General features: G+C 41.1%; 1 protein-coding gene across 1 annotated transcript in view; it reads left to right on the top strand.

Moving 5' to 3' along the window:
• Positions 1–17,818, top strand: part of LOC139740468 (mothers against decapentaplegic homolog 6-like) — a 50,960-nt gene that overhangs the window by 4,635 nt on the left and 28,507 nt on the right. The window lies entirely within an intron of this gene.

Below are 17,818 nucleotides of genomic sequence, written 5' to 3'. Positions count from 1 at the left end.
TGGTTGAGTTTCATAGACTTGAGTGTCATTCATATTCTGACCCAGTTCAACATATTTATAAGCATATTCAGGGATGTACAGATGACATACAAGTACACATGAATGTTGCTTTCTTTTGCTTCATATTTATGTCACCTCTGACATTATCTTTTAATGGTGTTTAAGTTGAGTAGGTGAAACTGTTCTGCTTGACTGTAGGAGTATTTTTTGTGGAAATCCTGTGAATTAGCTGTACAATTCCTGTGCATTTGGAACATACTGTAGCACCTCTATCTCGGGAACATTTGAAAATGAATTGAGTAGTACTGTGATTTAAACTCATGACTTGTACAAACGCTTGTAATTAGAGAAATGCTATGCACTTGAATGCATAATGTCTGCAGTGTTGATTATGTGTGCATGGAATGAGAAGAGGGGTATGTTTGCAAAGAGGGTGAGAGAAATAGAGATAAACAAAGACAAACGCAGCTAACCTTCAAGAAAATGCATCCCAAACCAAAGTGGATGCAGGCGTAGGGACGGGGAATGCGTGTGGTTTTTGTCGGAGTCCAACTTTGCTACACTACATAATGGTGGATGCAACACACACAGACTGCACAGCTCTGCTGGCTGTGCTGGCTGGCTGTATATAGCAGTGGTCTTTGGAGATTCCTACATTATGCAGTGTTTTTGCGGGATGCCTGTCGTATTCATTACACTGTCGAGGCTAAATCAGCAGAGGCCTTCTCTCTCTCTCAGTAGCGGAGGAGAGAGATGAGGAGAACGCTTTATTTCTATTTCTCTTCTCCTATGGGCTCCTCTCTGCTCTCTCTCCCTCCCCCTCTTTCCCTCGCGCTTTTCTTTATCTCTCTCTCTTTCTCCCTATCTCTCTCTTTCCAACTTGGAATATTTCTTTCAGCTCACTGCGTGGCTTGAATAAGCAACCGACCCCAAAGAGTAACAAAACAGATTCTGGTATTCCGCTGGCCATTGTTTGTTGCGGTCCGTTGAATGCCCCCTTGTTTGATTTTGCTCTGATTGTTACATTGACACATAGGTGCTTGATAGCGTTCGAGTAAACCGAATGATTTTTTTTTTCTTCTGTAAAAAGCCACGACTAAGTTAGAGCATAGACTTGATTTTTTTAATCCTCATTGACATGCAGGAGAAGTTGTGATACAAGCAGTGTAGCCCAGTGTTATGTTTTTGTAGATTTCTGTTTACAAGATAGGTTTGCATTCCTTTTAATCCAGAGAATGTTCTTTTTTTCTTCTCTGTTGTCAGGGTCAAATCACGAAATTGGGAAATAAACCCCATTTATTTTGGCCGAACGGCCGTCCCTGATACAAAATGTCTTCTTGGAGGAGGAATATATTAATTGTATGTATTTTTATAATATGTTTGTGTGTGTGTGGTTGCAAAGATAGATACATGTATGGATGATGGAAAGATAAAAAGTACTTTTACAGAGAAAATTATCACATGCTTGTATTAAAGCTTTTACAGTGAATATCAAGTACTGTATGCGTACTTAGCTGTCACAGTCTTGAATAGACTGACAAAATATACTGAAATTCTCTGTATTTCAGAAGAGCTCAGAATTATTTTTGTGGTTATTTTCTATTGATACTAATGAGAACTTTGATGTCATTGTTATGGGAGTTCACAGCATTCAATGTGTGTTGATTAAACAAACAGAGCTGCTGGTATGCTTGAACAAATAATTAACATTCATTTCTATCAGCAAACACACGCACAAAGCCATTTTGGAAGCATGCGAGGCACTTGGCACGTGCCGTGTGTACATTTGCAGTCATGGGTTTGTGAATGAGTCCCCATCTCTAGCCTGTGCCGCATTGGACTCCACCTTAAAGTTTATGAAACTCTTGCTTGAATTTCTTCTGTGTGTGTGTGTGTGTGTGTGTGTGTGTGTCTTTCCATTCCTGTTTGCGAGGAACGGGTTGCATGACATAATTATGCAAGGCTCTTGTCTTACCACGTTTGTTGCTGCCAGACAGCTTGGCTGTGAAGGCGGCAGCGGGCAGGCAAGCTTGCCTGGGAAATGAAGCCGGTCACCCGATGACACATTCACGCCGATGTTCCGCCAGTCAGTCGAGATTGGATGAATAACATTGGCGCCTAAGCTCTTGGCCCATTGATAAAGCCCCGGATTTTGTGTACATGTTTCTCAGGGTTGATGGGAAGGGGGTGAGGGAGGTAAATATGGGGGATGGGGCACACTTTTGTGAGAGAGGTTGAGAAATTGTAGGAGGTTTTGAAAGGAGATGTAAAAATTTACCGGTACCTCCAAAGGGTGCAGATTTATTATAAAACCTGTAAATATGCTGTCAGTTCATACCATATTTGCCAAGTGCTGCTGCTCTTTAATCATATGAATTCAGGAACCATATGAATTCAGCAAACATTTTATAAGCACTTTCTTTTCACCATTGTTGTAGAAACACCACAGGGTTGTGAGTACACTTTGTGTTTCTGTATGGTCTGTATTGATGAGAATCGCCTTTGTGATGTCTTTCAACAAGAAACTGTAAAACTGTAAAAAAAAAGAATTGCCAGGTATAAAGAATATTAAAGTGTATCTATGCTCCATTTGGTTATCTGGAAATGTTACCCTGGACATTGCTTTCCTTTCCTTTTAAATAACGAGGTCAGTCCCTTCAAGAACCAAGTGATAAATGTAGGCCTACTGTACATTATGTCTATGTAATGGAAAAGATTGCACACCGCAGCAGACCAAAGGTAGTGTTTTACCATCATTTAAAATGCATTTGTTCACTCCCGTCTTTGAACTTTGTCGATAAAGTGGATTTGCACAGCTCACAGAAAAATTCTTTATGCTGATAGCGGTCGGTGATAAAATATGAAGTTTCATGATAAGCAGTTTTCACGTGTGCCTAGTCCTGTTGGGCTTATCTCTCCCTTTGTCTCCTTTGAAGAGTTCGCCTTTGTAGTCTTTATACGCTAAATCACTTTGATAAATTGTTAAAAGATAAATGTTGATTCTTTTTGATTCAGACCCAAACTCAGTGTCATCATCATGAGAGGTTATCTAGTGCGATCTGTGATTTTTTAATTTAATAAGAGTGAAGATGGCGAATCATATTCTTCCTTTTTTCCTTCTTAGTGCCAGCTTTATCTGTCTTTCTATCTGTGAATCTATACAATTCTATCTATCTATCTGTCCATCTACAGGTTCACTTCCATTTGATACACATTCATTATATTTGATATGGTAATGTCTGTGTGTGAGGCAGTGAACAATAAGGCTATAAATCCAGCTCCTAAGCAGTGGTGGTGAATACATGTGTGGATGTGTAACAAGCCTGTGTTGGGCTTTGCAGTGTTTGTGAGCCTGCTGGTGCTCCCTCATATTCCTGGGAGGCTAGATGCATGCATGATGAATGTGTCTCCCCTCTCCCATTTGTTTTGTTTCCTTTCTCCCCCCTCTTTCTTTTAATACCATCTCCTTCCCTTCTTTCCCAAGCCCCCTTTTCCCTCCCTCTTTACTCCTTCCCCCCCCCCCCCCCCCCCCCATGAACAGCTTATCTGCAACATTGAAGTAAAAACCCACAAAAGAGTACCTTCTTTTGTGGCTGAGGGGATTTTAGTTTGAATAGCAGAGAGTGGATAAATGGTACCATTGAAAGAGGGGGCAGGGGTGTGCGCATAAGAGGCTGGCTAGCTGGCCCTGCTCTCTTGTATCATGCAGTGATCGTATTCAACAGGGTTTTGCGACTAGCACACCCACCTTTTCGCCTCTCTGACAAATGCTGCTGCAGAGCAAATAAGGGAAATGGGTGTTGCTCAGTAAGGGTTTGGGGGGGGGGGGGGGGGTCTTGTGTTTTAAGGAGGGACTGAAAACAAAAGAAGCCAGGGCATCAAGACTGACTTCAGAGAGTATCTAGCTTTACATTGCAGAATCTTACTCTTTTCCAATTTTTCCCCTCAGCAAAAGATTTGTGTTTTTTTCCCCCCTCTCCCAGCTTATAAATAGTGGAGTGCAGTATTGTGAGCAGTGCAAAGCCATTGAATGAAGCCTAACTTTGGCTCATTGAACAACAACAATGGTGCTTCATTTTAATAATGGCCTAAGCCTGACTGCCTGAGCTTAAAGCGCAGCACCCATACTCTTCAGTCTTCTTCCCTTCTTCTTCTCTTCCTCCCATTCCCCCTTCCCTCCCCCCAATCATGGCTGGCACATACTGTAGGAAGTTTACTCCATTGCTCCATCTTGCCTCCCATGGTGCCCAAACTAATAAGGCTGTTATTATGCAGGCAGGATAATGCATTGATTGGGGGTAGGCTGGCATCCAGCGGTGGTTTGTTGAGATGAGCACAAGGAGCGAGAAAAAGATGAGGAGGATGAAGGAGTTAACTACTTGTGTTGTCCCTCCCCCCCCCCCCAACATATCCACCTCGTAGAGATCCCCATGTAACAAGGATGAATTTAGTCAGAGGTATAGGAATGAAAAAAAAAGAGATACCAAGAGAAGTCTCCACTGCACAGTAAGAAAACAGTTGCAGTGCAGAATAAGATATGGTAAGAAAATTGTGCACGACTAGCCCAAACTGGCCTTATAAATTGAAGACAACGACGGTCGATTTGTGGTGTGCTACCTAGAAATTAAAGTGCCAATACAAGTCCCATCTCGTGTGTACTGGAGACATTGCGAGTGCGTACCCTGTGCTCTTATGTTCGCTTGTCACATAGTACAGGAATTATTTGCATCTACTGTGCTCTCGTCTTACTGCCGAACTGATCACAACACAATTTGGGGGGCACAGTGGCCTCTGGAAATGTAAAGAAATATAAGTGGTTTTGTCATGTATCTTTTATTTGGGGGAAGGGAAGGGGAGGGGGTGGCTTGAGGAGGAGATGAAGCTGCCTTCTCTCCCTCTCTGTCTGTCTCTCCCTCCCTATCTTTCTCTTATTCCCCCCAAGAAGAAGCTGTGCCTTGATTGAATTATGCCTAGGTAGTAAATGTATGCTCGGCAGAGCGATGCTCATTCAGATCAATTTACCTGCAGATGTGATGCAGGAACTAGTGTGCCGCTGCTGTTGACCCGAAATGGGAGAGGGAGGGAGAAAGAGGAAAATGGGTGGGGGGGGGGGGGGGGGGGAAGGAGGGGGAGAAAGGGGGAGGGGAAACACTGAAATATTAGAGTGAAGTACAGGGGGAAAAAACAAAGCGAGGGGGCTGGCGAATGCAGAGATTGATTTCTGATAAATTTGCTCTGACAGAGCAAGGCAAGGCAAGGTAATGCAATGTATGTTCTTCCGCTGTGTTTGGTTTATCCCACATTCCCGCTTGTGTCATACACGATCTGTTTACCTTCTCTTGTGATTGTAGATGACTTTTGTCACAGTTCATGCAATTCTCCTGCCTTATATATTGGTACCATATCATCTTTTTACCCCATAGGTCCTTTGTATTATGGTATAACATAAGTATTACAGATTACTCCTTAAAAGCATTCATATCAGATGTAATGTTTTTACGTGGGTATCTTGCATCATGGTTTGCTGTATTAACTTTGTAGAGCACAGTGATTTCTTTCTGTCCAAGGAAGTAAATCAGCATTTTATATGGCATTGAGAGCATGTTGATTTTTTATTACTATTATCAAATGTTAGTATTTTAGGAGAAAACTGAACATACAATGTGTATTATAGGCTCCTACCACTCAGTGACAGCTGGCTGCAGTTCAGAGCTGTAATTGCATACATTGTAAATAAACCAATATGCAAAAGTAAAAACTACCTCCTCCCCCCAATCATTAGCAAAAATAGCATCAAGTGGATTCTGATCAAATCTTTTTGTCTATAGGTATTTGAAATTAGTGTCTGTGTACATACACTGTGTGTACAGTTGTATGAGGATTGTTGCTGAAAGAGTAGAGAAGAAAAAAAGCCAATAACTGTGGCCAGTTATCTCACATGAATTGATTTTCTTGTGATAATGGCAGGAGTTAATAGCAGAGTTAACATTTGTGTGTGTAACATGTTAATAGAGTGTATTTCCCGTGCTTTTATCCAAGAATTTGTGTGATGGACCATAAAGGGATGTGCATTGTGATGCTTTTGGTTTGAAATGCAGAGTCATCCCATTCATTGTAGTTGTATCCGATGTACCCTATTCATCCTTTAAATCCTCTATTGATGCAAACTGTATGCATCCCCCTACCCCCCCCCCCCAATCGCTTTTTTCCCCTAGATCTCTTTGCTTGTTTCGTCACTTTTGTTCCTTCCCTTTGACTGCATACACTTTGTATATATAAATCTTGAGGACCGTCTCTTTTTCTCCGGGCCCGGTTATTAGCGATATCTTGCAGATTTCTTGTCACACCGTCCCAACGCCCTCCTTCCAGTGCTCAAGAGAAGCGTGTGGCATCAGCATTATACTGTACATCCGGACTTATACTTGACATGCTAACTCTTCGTAATACTCGCTGGGGCTGTATAAGCCCTGCTTGCATTGACAAATATTTGCCAAAGGGATATGCCGAAAACTTAAGACATACTTCTGGGCAAGGTCCTTTTTTTTTTTTTCTTTTTGCTCTCTCTCTCTCCCTTTTTAGTCTCTTTTTTTTTATGTGTGTGTGTGTGTGGGGGGGGGGGGGAGTGCTGCAGAAGGTAGGGGTTGATGGGATTGGAAAGAAAAACGCAATGAAATAAAATCAGATAGTAGTACTCCGAGAATGTGATTTTTTGTACAGCAGTCAACTGTCGTGAAATGCAACCGCTTCTATTCCATACAGCATCTGCTGTGTACATGTAGTTGCCAAGACTATGACATCGGCAAACATTAATGTAGATGCTCTGTTTGAAAGTAAATGTCAGGCACCACCTAATAGAATTTAATGTAGGGCCTACCTGTGGTAAAGCTTGCAGGTGTTTGGTGGTTGTAGTTGTAGAATCTTTTATTGAATAGGAGTGACTGGTGTAGATGTCATCACTCTCTCTCTGTTTTACTACATGTACATGTACATGTACATTGTATTTGTACTCTCAACTTTTGCTGTCTCAGTCATAGCAAAGCAGGCATACTGTGGACATATAGAGCCAAGAATGTGATGAGGTGGTTTCAAGGTAATAGTGAGAAGGGGATGTTGGAAAAGCCTTCCCCAACCTTGCATTGAGAAAGAAAAATAAATCATACACTCCCCTACTGATTCCCAGCATGCTGTTCTGTATGGTAAAGAAGCATAAAGTATGTACAATATAGGCATATGTCCTATGGTAATATAATTTATGTAAACTGTACCAAGGCAAGAAAAGCAGTCTTCAAAAAAAAGGTGAGTGGAAGGAACCAAGACAAATAGTTTATATACATAGCTGAAGTTATATTACTACAAGCTACAATTGTATTTAAACTGCAGTGATATGGTAATGTTAGTTTATATTTCAACTAAGCTATGATAAACAAGTTTACATGGTCTGTTTCTTGAGCAAAAGTGGAAATACTGTAAGTTATTAATAAATCAAGATATGAGTTATGCTAATTCATTCTTATTTTTATTTTTTTTTAATTTTCATAAAAACAGTGAGGGGATAGAGCACACTGTTTAGGCCTAATTAATACTGTACACGATATAATTTGCACTGGTGTGGTCTATCAGCTGTAAATGCTTGACAGTTGCAACAGATTCATTTTCATTTATCCGAGATCAGATTGCTCTCTGGCAAATCACAGAGTGGGGGGATTGGTGTGAAATTAGAAAATATTTTAAAATTATTTTGAAGATTCTTTAGAATCAAGGAAAAAGAGTGATGTCACTTGTGCACGTTGTATGTATGTGTGTGTATGTGTTGGTCTTTTCTGTTGATCCCCCCCCCCCCCCCCCCCAGTCTTGTTAGGAAGTTGACTGTCATAAAGGAACCAACAGTAGCTGTGAACACGCTTGTCCTGTTCTTGAACTCTGGACTGCAGATTGTTTGACTTTGCGTATTCTTGCTGAGGGAGAGAGGTAGGCCTACATGTAGAGCCACATGCGCGTATGCACACAACTTGAGTTTTGAAAATGAATGATGGCCTTTGACTGAACTCAGTAGAAAATTGCCTGTTCTAGAATACACGTTTGCCTCTTCTAGACTGAAATGGGGTGGAAATTGTGATGCTGTTTTTTTTTTTTTAAGCACATACAATGTACATGTACAGTAGCTGTGTTTCTGTGCATTTTTGTTAATGTGCAGTGGTAACCTGCTGTGAGATACAGTATGTGCAACCATGTGTGAGTATTTACAGAGCATTATATCTTTAAGGGTTTCTTGTCTTGTGGATATTAAGATAATGGTTACAGTAATTCATGTAAGAATGATGGTCTTTTTAGTATGGCATTTGATAAAATATGCAAGAAGGAAGAGGGGTTGGTAAAGTCTTAGACTGTAATAGTCAAGATGTTAGGATTGGGAGGGGGAAAAGTAGATGGTGATGTGCATTGTGGGTTTTATAAAATGAGAAAATATTTGCATAGATCCATGTTTACAATGGAGAGGTTTTACTGTTTTTTGTGAGTGATGCACCAAATGCTGTAGCAGTTTGCAGTACAATCAGCAATCAACATGGTTAAATTTAATGATGTTTGCAAACCTGTTTTGATTTTACAGTAGTTCCCTGAGAACTGGAATGTGTACAAATTGGCTCTGTGCACACTTTGAATTGCATCAGTGTCCTGTGACTATTAACCTTGAGGGGGACATATATAAATAAATGAGGTACCTGTGGCCAGCAGAGACAGGTTAGGAATAGCTGTTAGTGTTACACAACCAGTGTCGCAGTGGGCCATTCTGCCAGCTGCCTACAGTGTATACCAGTATGACTAAAGAACACCCGAATGTGCTGTCACATTGTTGGCTATCAAAAAACGACAGTACCACTTCACTTCCATGATATTCCTTTTCCTTCTTCCTCTGCTCTTGACAGATTGCATAACAAGTATTAAATTATGTGGCGCTGCTTATACAGTATGCCTAGGCTGTGCAGATAAACTTACACACATTTATATCTCCCTACACCCCCCCCCCCAAAAAAAAAAAAAAAGAGAGAGAGAGAGAGAGAGGAAAAAAAAAAGAAGGAAAAGAAAAGGCTTGGAGTGGGTTTTAGGCGAAAAACAACAATGTGTTGGAGGAAAGCCTAGTAATTTGGAGTCTGAATCACTATTCCCAACTGTTCCAGTGGACCAACTTCCTGTTACCCCATCTTTTTTGGTTTCTCTAAGAACAGAGCAACTACAGCCACCCCTCAACCCCCCCCCCCCCCCCCCACCACCAACCAACCTGTCTGGTACAGTGTATTGGTTTCCCCTCTGGAGCTCTAATACATGCCTGCCTTGCTCTTATTCCAGTGCAACAGTCGTTTTGTTTCTGCTTCTAGTTCCCTTGAACAAGTGAACAACTTGATCTAGTATGCAATGTATACCTTTTTACTTTGATTTGCTTTTATTGGATGTTGACTCATGCTTGGTTAGTTGGATTGTATTCTACATTGTACACGAGCATGTCTTCATTGTGTCTTCTGTATATACATAGGCTACATGTGTGTGTGTGTGTGTGTGAGGGGGGGGGGAATTATCTTATCTGACTGACAATTTCTCAGTTTAGTCCGCATGTAAACCATAACACAGTCTTGTCATTGGTTTCTAGAATTGATTGTGAATGCAAAAGTGTAGTATTATTGGTAAATGAGTTTATGGATGAGACGATTAACTGACAGTGTGGGGGGATGGAGAGGCAGTGAAAGAAACTGGCCCCAGAAAATGAGCTTCTTTGGAAGACATTTTTATCCCAGGGACTCGTAGAAGAATTTGAAATACTATATATTCCATTCTGTGCGTTGCATATTGAAATCAGCAAAGTGTATCACTCTTTGTTTGCATACTTACTAGTACATCTAACTCTAAACATAGAAGCATCTGAAATGTCAGTTTGAAACATTTGGGCACTGCGGAGTGAGATGGGAAGTTATGCAACAATCCAGACAGCTGATGTATAATTTTGCCTCCAGTTCTACTCGTCTTTCATGATATGTATCTAAGGCTGTATATTTTACGCTGCATGCAGTTATATCAATGCGAGCCCATGAGGACTTTTGTCATTCTGCCCTTTTAGCAGAATCCGATGTTTGTGATGGACGAGTGTGGATGGGTGCAAATGGGCTAAACAAGTTTACATTGGAGCAAGCGATGATGTTGCCAAGGCTTGGGTGCAATGGTCATGGGGCCGACCATACACATTTTCATTTTTTTTTCCTTGAATGGCAGCAGATGCATTATATACTTGTGTGTGTGTGTGTGTGTTCAAGATGCATGCAGTTGTGTGTATATTTAGTGCATACAGTATGTGTGTGTATGACTGGAATTGACTGCTACACTCCTGTGGTGTGTACGAGCTGCCCACATCCTTGCCTCACTGGCCAGTGGCGCGCAGCAAGCAGTATGCCAAGCATTTGACCCCTCAGTCAAGTGCGTGCCAGCCCGCTCAGTGTGATGCCAGGGGGTCTGTGTGGAGCGCAACCCAAGGCAAGATGGTTTGAATTATGCACAATAGTTTTCCCATGGAATATTATTTTTTTGTGTTATAGATATTGTTTGCAGAGCCACTGCTGTGACTTTTGTTTGGCTCTGTCCGACCAGTAAAGATGCCACAATAATTTTTCTATTTGTTCCCCTCATTTAATTTTCTTCTCATTCTGGAAATTTATGCACAGTTCAAAAAGTCTCCCCCCCCAATGCTTTTGAAAACTGTGAATGTAACAATCCTGTTACATTCAATGTTTTGCTGCAGGATATACATTGTACATACTATTCTTGTCTCCCCTCCTTCTACCTGTACATGTATCTCTTATTTCTCTGTTTCAGTCATTCTGTCCATCTCTCTATCAATGCCTCTATATCTTGTATGTATCTTCCTTCTCTACACTCCCTACCTCATTTCTTTCTCTATTTGTATATATCTCTCTCTCTCTCTTTCTCTCTCTCTCCTGCTTCCATCTGACACAGACCCCCCTCCACTTCCCCCGCCGAGCTCGCCCAAATTGAAATTGCTCTGCACTGCATGCCATGCCTACTAAACGAGCTCGCCACTTGCAGGGGGAGCGTGCTTTGAATTAGACCAACTTCCGAGACTCCCTGTTGTTGATTTTATTTTTCCCAGCCAAATTTAGCCTAACAAGGTATCTCTCTCTCCATCCCCTCCCTGCCTCCCTGTTTCATTCTTGATCTTGCTTGCTTTTTAGTTTTCCACTTCCTCTCTGTGTCAAATCACAGCTCAGGGAGAAAAGGATTTAAGTTCGTATTTTTGTACGGAAGTTATGGAATGTTATGGAATAATGTAAAATTGTACAAGTAAAGAATGTTTCTCTTATAGCAGTACCTTCTGGTTGCAAAAATTGTCTGCAGTCTGCTGCTTTGCGCACACAATGTTGTGTCTAATGCAATGTGATGTTTCAGTGCTGTGTGCTTAGAATGTGGGGCCCTTGTTTTTTTGTTTCTTGGCAAGTGAAAGAGAGGGGAGCATCCTGCATCCCAGATGAGAGAGGCGAGCCATCGTTGCCTTGCTCAAGCTGAAAACCACATCATTTCGCGCGAGATAAAGCAATCACTCGGCAGAGGGGTACACAGCCGCACGACAGAGGGTTTGGAGAGGAGACAAAACCTCAAGTCCATCAAAATACCATGGCACATTTTGAGACTTTGAAACTGTTTAAAAGCTTCTGAAATACATGCTTGACTTCCCCTCTAAATTGATAGAACACATTTTGGTGGACACAAATGTTCAGGAACAGATGGAAAAAATTATGGAAAAATTGTCTTTTTCAGCAATGCCATGCAATTTATGAACCTGGAAAGGGTGACGGGATACTCCAGAGTTGGACTTATGTACACTTCAAGACTATAGTGACTGGTACATCTTAATCAGTTTTGTTCTCATTTTTTTTCATAGAGTTACTTGACAGATTATTACACTTATATGCCACAGGGGAATCTCATTTCCAGAGGAGCTTGGACATGTATCCCCCTTCCCCCTTCCCCAGAAAAATGGGAAAAAAAGTAGGACATAACAGTCCCTGCAAGAAGAGGCGTACCCTTTGCAGACTCCAAGGCTCCCACTATATTAACTTGCTGACAAGGGATTGGAATCCCTGGCTGCGGTTTGCTTACAATTGACACGCCAATAGGTCTAGCTGGGAAACTGTAAAATTGAATATTTCCTTCCCGTGCTCGAGTGCTTGGCTCCTATCTAATAATGCGAGTGTGTTGCTGAATGTTCGGTGACACACCGTGAGTAGAACAAGGAGCATTGGAAGGGATAAGAAGTTCGAGTGATTCTTAAACTTTTGACCAAGTTGGCTCTTTTGTGAGAGAGTGTGCGTCATCTTCAACAAAAGTACAAGTGTCACAGCCCTGAAAAACTGAAAACAGCTTTAAGCTTCTGAGGAACAATCTATTTTTGGTAATCATGAGACGTTTGATTTGTAAATTCCTGGCATATGAAGGGAAAAGCTAGAAATATGAGTTGGAACAAAAGTCTTGGTGCCTCAGTAGAAAATTATGGTGCCATTTGGCTCGACTCCCTTTTAATTATCTGTTCTGTCTTGCAAGGGGGGGGGGGGGATTTGAAAGTCGAAGTTTTTATGCAGCTCTCAACCATCATTGGAGGCAGTCAGAATATTTTGGACAAGAAACTGATTGTGAACTTGTCCCTCTCTTGGCCCAATACTGACCACATACTATGATGGTCGTTTCCCTCAGTTTTTGAGTGAAGTCCTTACGGCATGAGTGTAGTTGCAACAGAGATGGCTGACCAGTTTTTTGCTGTGTGTGTGCCCTTTCTGTGTTGGATGGGTTAAAGACGGGCGAAAAAGTAAGAGGGGGTCCACCGATAATCTGCTTGCATAACTGTCTTGTTTGCCCATCAAACACGGGACTGTATGTGTGGGACCAAGGGAGTCATATGATCGCTTAAAGGGGTGGGTGAAAGAGAGGAGAGAGAAAGAGCCAGCAGAGGCCGAAAAACCAACTTCAGGGTTCGGGGCATTTTGGATGGTAAACACGAGAAGCCTCTTTGCAGAGCTTGAAATGAAACCCTTTTGTTATGGGAATGAAAGGATTGTACAGGAAGGTGGGGGAAAAAGAGGGAGAGGAAAGGGGGGGGGGGGAATGATTACCAGCTAAGTTAGAGTGAAATGGACCATAAAGTATTATAGCATAAAAAGTGTAGTCATCCACAGACACATTGTAGCAGAGAAGTAACCCTTTTTTTTTTTTGGGGGGGGGGGTGATAGGGATTGGAGAGATGGCGTAGCATCTGAGGCCATATGTTTTCTGCTTCTAGCATTTTTTTTTTTCAATGATAGATAGTGGATGGTGTTGAAACCTCCATGTGCAGGACTTTTGCATCGATCTCCTACATGTACATGTATGTTGATCAATTCCTCAACGGTAATCTACCGACCCATGCCATGTGTGTTCTACTACATCCAACAAACCTGTCGCTTCATCGCCTGTCCGTAGCGTGTACCAATTTTCTGTTCTCCTTGGTGTAAAATGCATGAAAGCTGCTATTTTTGACAGCCTCTCCTGGCAATACTGGCACGGTCTGAACGACTTGCTTTCCGAGAAATCCACTGCACAGTTTGCACGCCCTTATTGCCGTTGTCGTGACAACCACCTTCCGGCTGTCATGCCATCTTTTGACACATCATAATTTTGACGGGTCCTGCCAAGGGCCATATATATAGATCATATCACAGCACTGATAATGAAAATTTAAGTTCTCTCGTAACAAAAACCCACCGAAAAACAAAGCAGAAAGTATTGACTATTGAAATAACAGGAAGGTCTGTATGAAACACTGCCTGGTAGTGTAGGTTTGACCCTTGTTGTACTGATAAAGATTGATCAAAAAAAAAAAAAAAATGGGGTGAGGTTTTGGAGGAAGAAATTCACAGATAAAGATGGGAGCCATTATAGAAATTTAGATGGAATTGGACAAAAAGGGATCAGGCCTCCTTTTGTGGCATGTGTTGTTCACAGTGATGTATTATTGTATACTCCAGTCACATTCACATTGGTACAGTAGTATGTTTGCTGATTTTGCAGTGTAGTAGTAGCCTTTCTACTTTTGCAATACACATGAACACCAACACAAAGCAGTGACAGTGAATATTTTTTTTTTCTCCATACACAAATGTAAAGAAGACAGGTAGGCTTTATACTATGCAATTGGTACAGTGCTCCCCTACATGTACACTGTATGTATCTCCATTTACCATACCTTTTTTTTTTTTTTTTTATGACAGCTTGGTGGTGTCGCAAAGTCTGCTTGGAGCTAGTATGAAGTACTTAGCCTATCTTGAGGGTAAATACACTCAAAGATTTGCTGGTTATTCTCATAATTGGGCATAGAGTGATGGAAAGAGAGGGGGAGGGGAGGAGGCAACGGGGAACAATGTCATTTTTTTCTTCTTTTTAATGTCGGCAGAAAAGAGTCATCAGAGGACTGCAATTTTGATGGCACATAGATCAATGACACCACTGCAGTGTTTGTAAACTCTCTTTTGTCCCTGTGCTAGCTGACACTGCTCTTTTATCTGAGCAGGTGTTAATCATCATATTTCTCTGTGTTCAAGATTATTGCATTGTGTGCGTGACACCTTTTCACAAGGGACTCCCACATTTGGGCACCAGACCTGGGGGTTTTCTGTGCCTGTGCGTTACAGTGTCTGTTTGTTCTCTCTGGTATGTGTGTACATGTATCCTATATATTTTAAGAATGACTTCAACAAGAGGGGATGTGTGTGCATGAAAAAGGCATATTAGAAGAATCATATTACTTAGATCGGTCCTGTAATTCATCAGGGGCACTACTTGTAGGCCTACTTTTTTTTATTACATGACACCAGTAATAGTCCATGTATAAATTTTTTATTTCCTGTGTAGATTTGAAATGGGCTCAATCTGTATATGTGTGTGTGTTGGGGGAGGTGGGGGGGGGGGGGGAATGGGATGGGATTAATACAGCCCCAAACGAATAACCAAACAAAAAACCAACAAGCTTCTGCTTGGGTCTTCCCATCCAGACGTTTTATGATAACTAGGGTCAGAAGTACATAATTCTTGCCAGTGCTTTTTGCAGCTAGTGCAAGTATGCTGGAACAGATTCATTTTGTGTGAGAAAAAAGAAATCAAGCAAATAAAAAAAAAAGCATGAAAAGCGTAGTGTAGAGGAGTTAGCGGTGTTGGCCTTTGATTGGAGTCAACCCCATCCTGCATACTTTGAAACACAGTGGGTATTGGACTAGGCTGAGTAATTCAAGCCCTCAGCAATGCCCCCTTTCATACTGAGAGCCAGATTATTATTATTTTTTTCCATTTCATTTGCATGTGAAACGTTCTCAAAATGAACTGCTGTCAGCTTTTTCATGCTTAGACTAAGGCATCTGACTGATTGGCAAAATTGTCACGGCAACTGATATACCTTTCCAATGGCAGCTGATATACCTTTCCAACCCTAACCCCCCTACATTGCATGTGAGATGTTAACGGAGGTTAAAATGTTCCACATTCCATTTTCAGGTTCATTTTACTTTGCTCAATTTCTGGTCATACATATCAAGGTACAGAAACGAGCCTTTCTCTAAATCTAAAATGGGTTTAGGAAACTAATCTTTTCCAATTATTCAATGGTAGGGAAAAAAATAAATTTGGGTGGGTAGGGAAATCAAATGTTTAAGGGGACTCTGACAGCCTGCTTTTCCTGTTCAATTTTGTGATAAAACAAATATCAGTCTTAAAAGAGGATGTACGCACTCTCTTTGTCTATCTTGGTATAGGTCTTGATACAGTTTAGCTTTTACATATTAAAGCTAGCAGTACATTTTTTCTGAATTATGTAATGAAAAAAGAACTAGCTGAAAACACACAATAAAGCAGTAAAACAGCAGCAGTCCGCAAAGACAACCTCTGCTGTGCCAACAAATGCAACCACAAGCGTGTTAATCTCAATTGAAACATTTACAGAACTGTTGCATTGCAATTGCCAAACAAAATTAAAGACCATGCTGATTTTGTGCTCTGTGCCTGTATCAATTTTTTTTCTATTTCTTATTGTTTGCTTTTTTTCTTTTTTCTTTTTTTTTTGGGGGGGGGGGGGTTAATCTGGACTTATCGAGCAGCATATCAAGATAAGAATGTGTTTATGGCTGCTTGGTACGTAGGAGAGAAAGTTATGTTGATTTCATGAATACAAGCTATGTAAAAATGATTTCTAGTGAGCCAGTGCATTATTCAGTCAAACCTACATGTACTGTCTGTGATTTCAAGCAATCGAAATGTGAGCAAAAGGAGCAAACGTTCAACATTCGAACATCTGATGTGCTTCGTACATAATATCGCTTTTTGAATCTGAACGACTCATCCTTTTGCTTGGAGGCGAGCCTAGCGCCATGATCAGAGTGCACTTTTACCAGTGTGCCAACATTTCCATACCAAACACCCCACTTTTTGGGCTGCTGATGAGCAGCAATCAACCCTGAATAATGCTGCGGGTAGGGGAGATGGAGAGGGAGCGAAGGATTTTTTTTTTTTCAGCATCGCTGTGGTAAAGGGATGTATCCTCACCCGCCTGGAAGAAAGCACTCGTCCTTTCTGGGTCATTGAACTTTTCTCCTTGGCGCCTGTCTCTTGGCTGTTATTTGCCTTTGACATTAATGTTTACTGTGTACATTGTACTCTTTGATCAGCCAACAAGATTAAGTAGGTCACTGTGATAAGAACCCTTATCAAGTGCAGTCTGACAGGCTCCAGGAGTATCAATATGTATCTCTCCTATCTTAACTCCGATTCCATGAAGTCATCTTTCTCTCGCCCTCTCTCTCCCCTCCCTCTCTCTCCCTCTCTTTCTGTCTCTCCCTCTCTTTCTCTTGGTGTCTTTCCTGTTACTACCTTCCTATCGCTGCAGCCTTATCGATACTTTGCCGTATATTCTCCCATTATCGTCTTTTCCCAATAGGTTCGTACGAGTTAAGATACAGCACAGACGTCATTATGTTTGTTGTTGTTTTCCTGGTCATATTTTTGATGTGATGAGGCTTAGCTTCTCTAAAGGCTATCTACAATGTGCATGAGTGTGCAACTTCCTGGACATCACATACATTGTACATTGTAGGATACTGAGATTAACAGCTGCATGCTGATGCTGGTCGGTATGATAATTTGATCACAAAAATATCTTCATTTGAGAGATATGATTGACTTCTCGAGGAGTGTTTAAACTGTTAACTGTACAGGAGCTGTTACACGTGGCTGTACATTGTCACCAAGGACATTTAAGTGTACATGCATAGTATCATTTATTGATTAATGTGATTTTTTTTTTCAGACATAATTTGCTTCTTGCACTGGTAATGAAGCACTTAAATTAGCAAATATTTAAAAATGTGTATGTGTTTTGTATGAAAAGAGTAGTAAGGTACATTGCAAGTGTACTCTCATCTGAGGCATGTATGTACTTGTACGTATGTGGTACGTGTATTTGCTTGTTTTTGAGATGTCCCAGCTAGCCAGTCAAGTTTATTTCTGATAATTGTTGTGATGATAATGACATTGCCAGTTCAGCCCTTCTTTAATTCGTACAATGTACGGTATATGATTTGTGCTGTTACAAATTTGTAGATGCTTGAAGGATGAGACAAACGCTGTAAGCCTGGGACTTGGATGGCAGTTGATACTTTTTTTTTCTTTTGTTTTGCTTTACAACTTGAAAATGTGAAATCATGGAGGAGAGGAGAGGAAGGGAAGTAAAAGAGAAAAAAAGGGG

Source organism: Diadema antillarum, unplaced genomic scaffold, assembly GCF_040938485.1.
Source record: "Diadema antillarum isolate AM-2024a unplaced genomic scaffold, OU_Dant_1.0 seq00000855_RagTag, whole genome shotgun sequence".
Taxonomy (NCBI): domain Eukaryota; kingdom Metazoa; phylum Echinodermata; class Echinoidea; order Diadematoida; family Diadematidae; genus Diadema; species Diadema antillarum.
The sequence above is the reverse complement of the archived record's forward strand: the minus strand, read 5'-3'. Positions and strand labels throughout refer to the sequence as shown.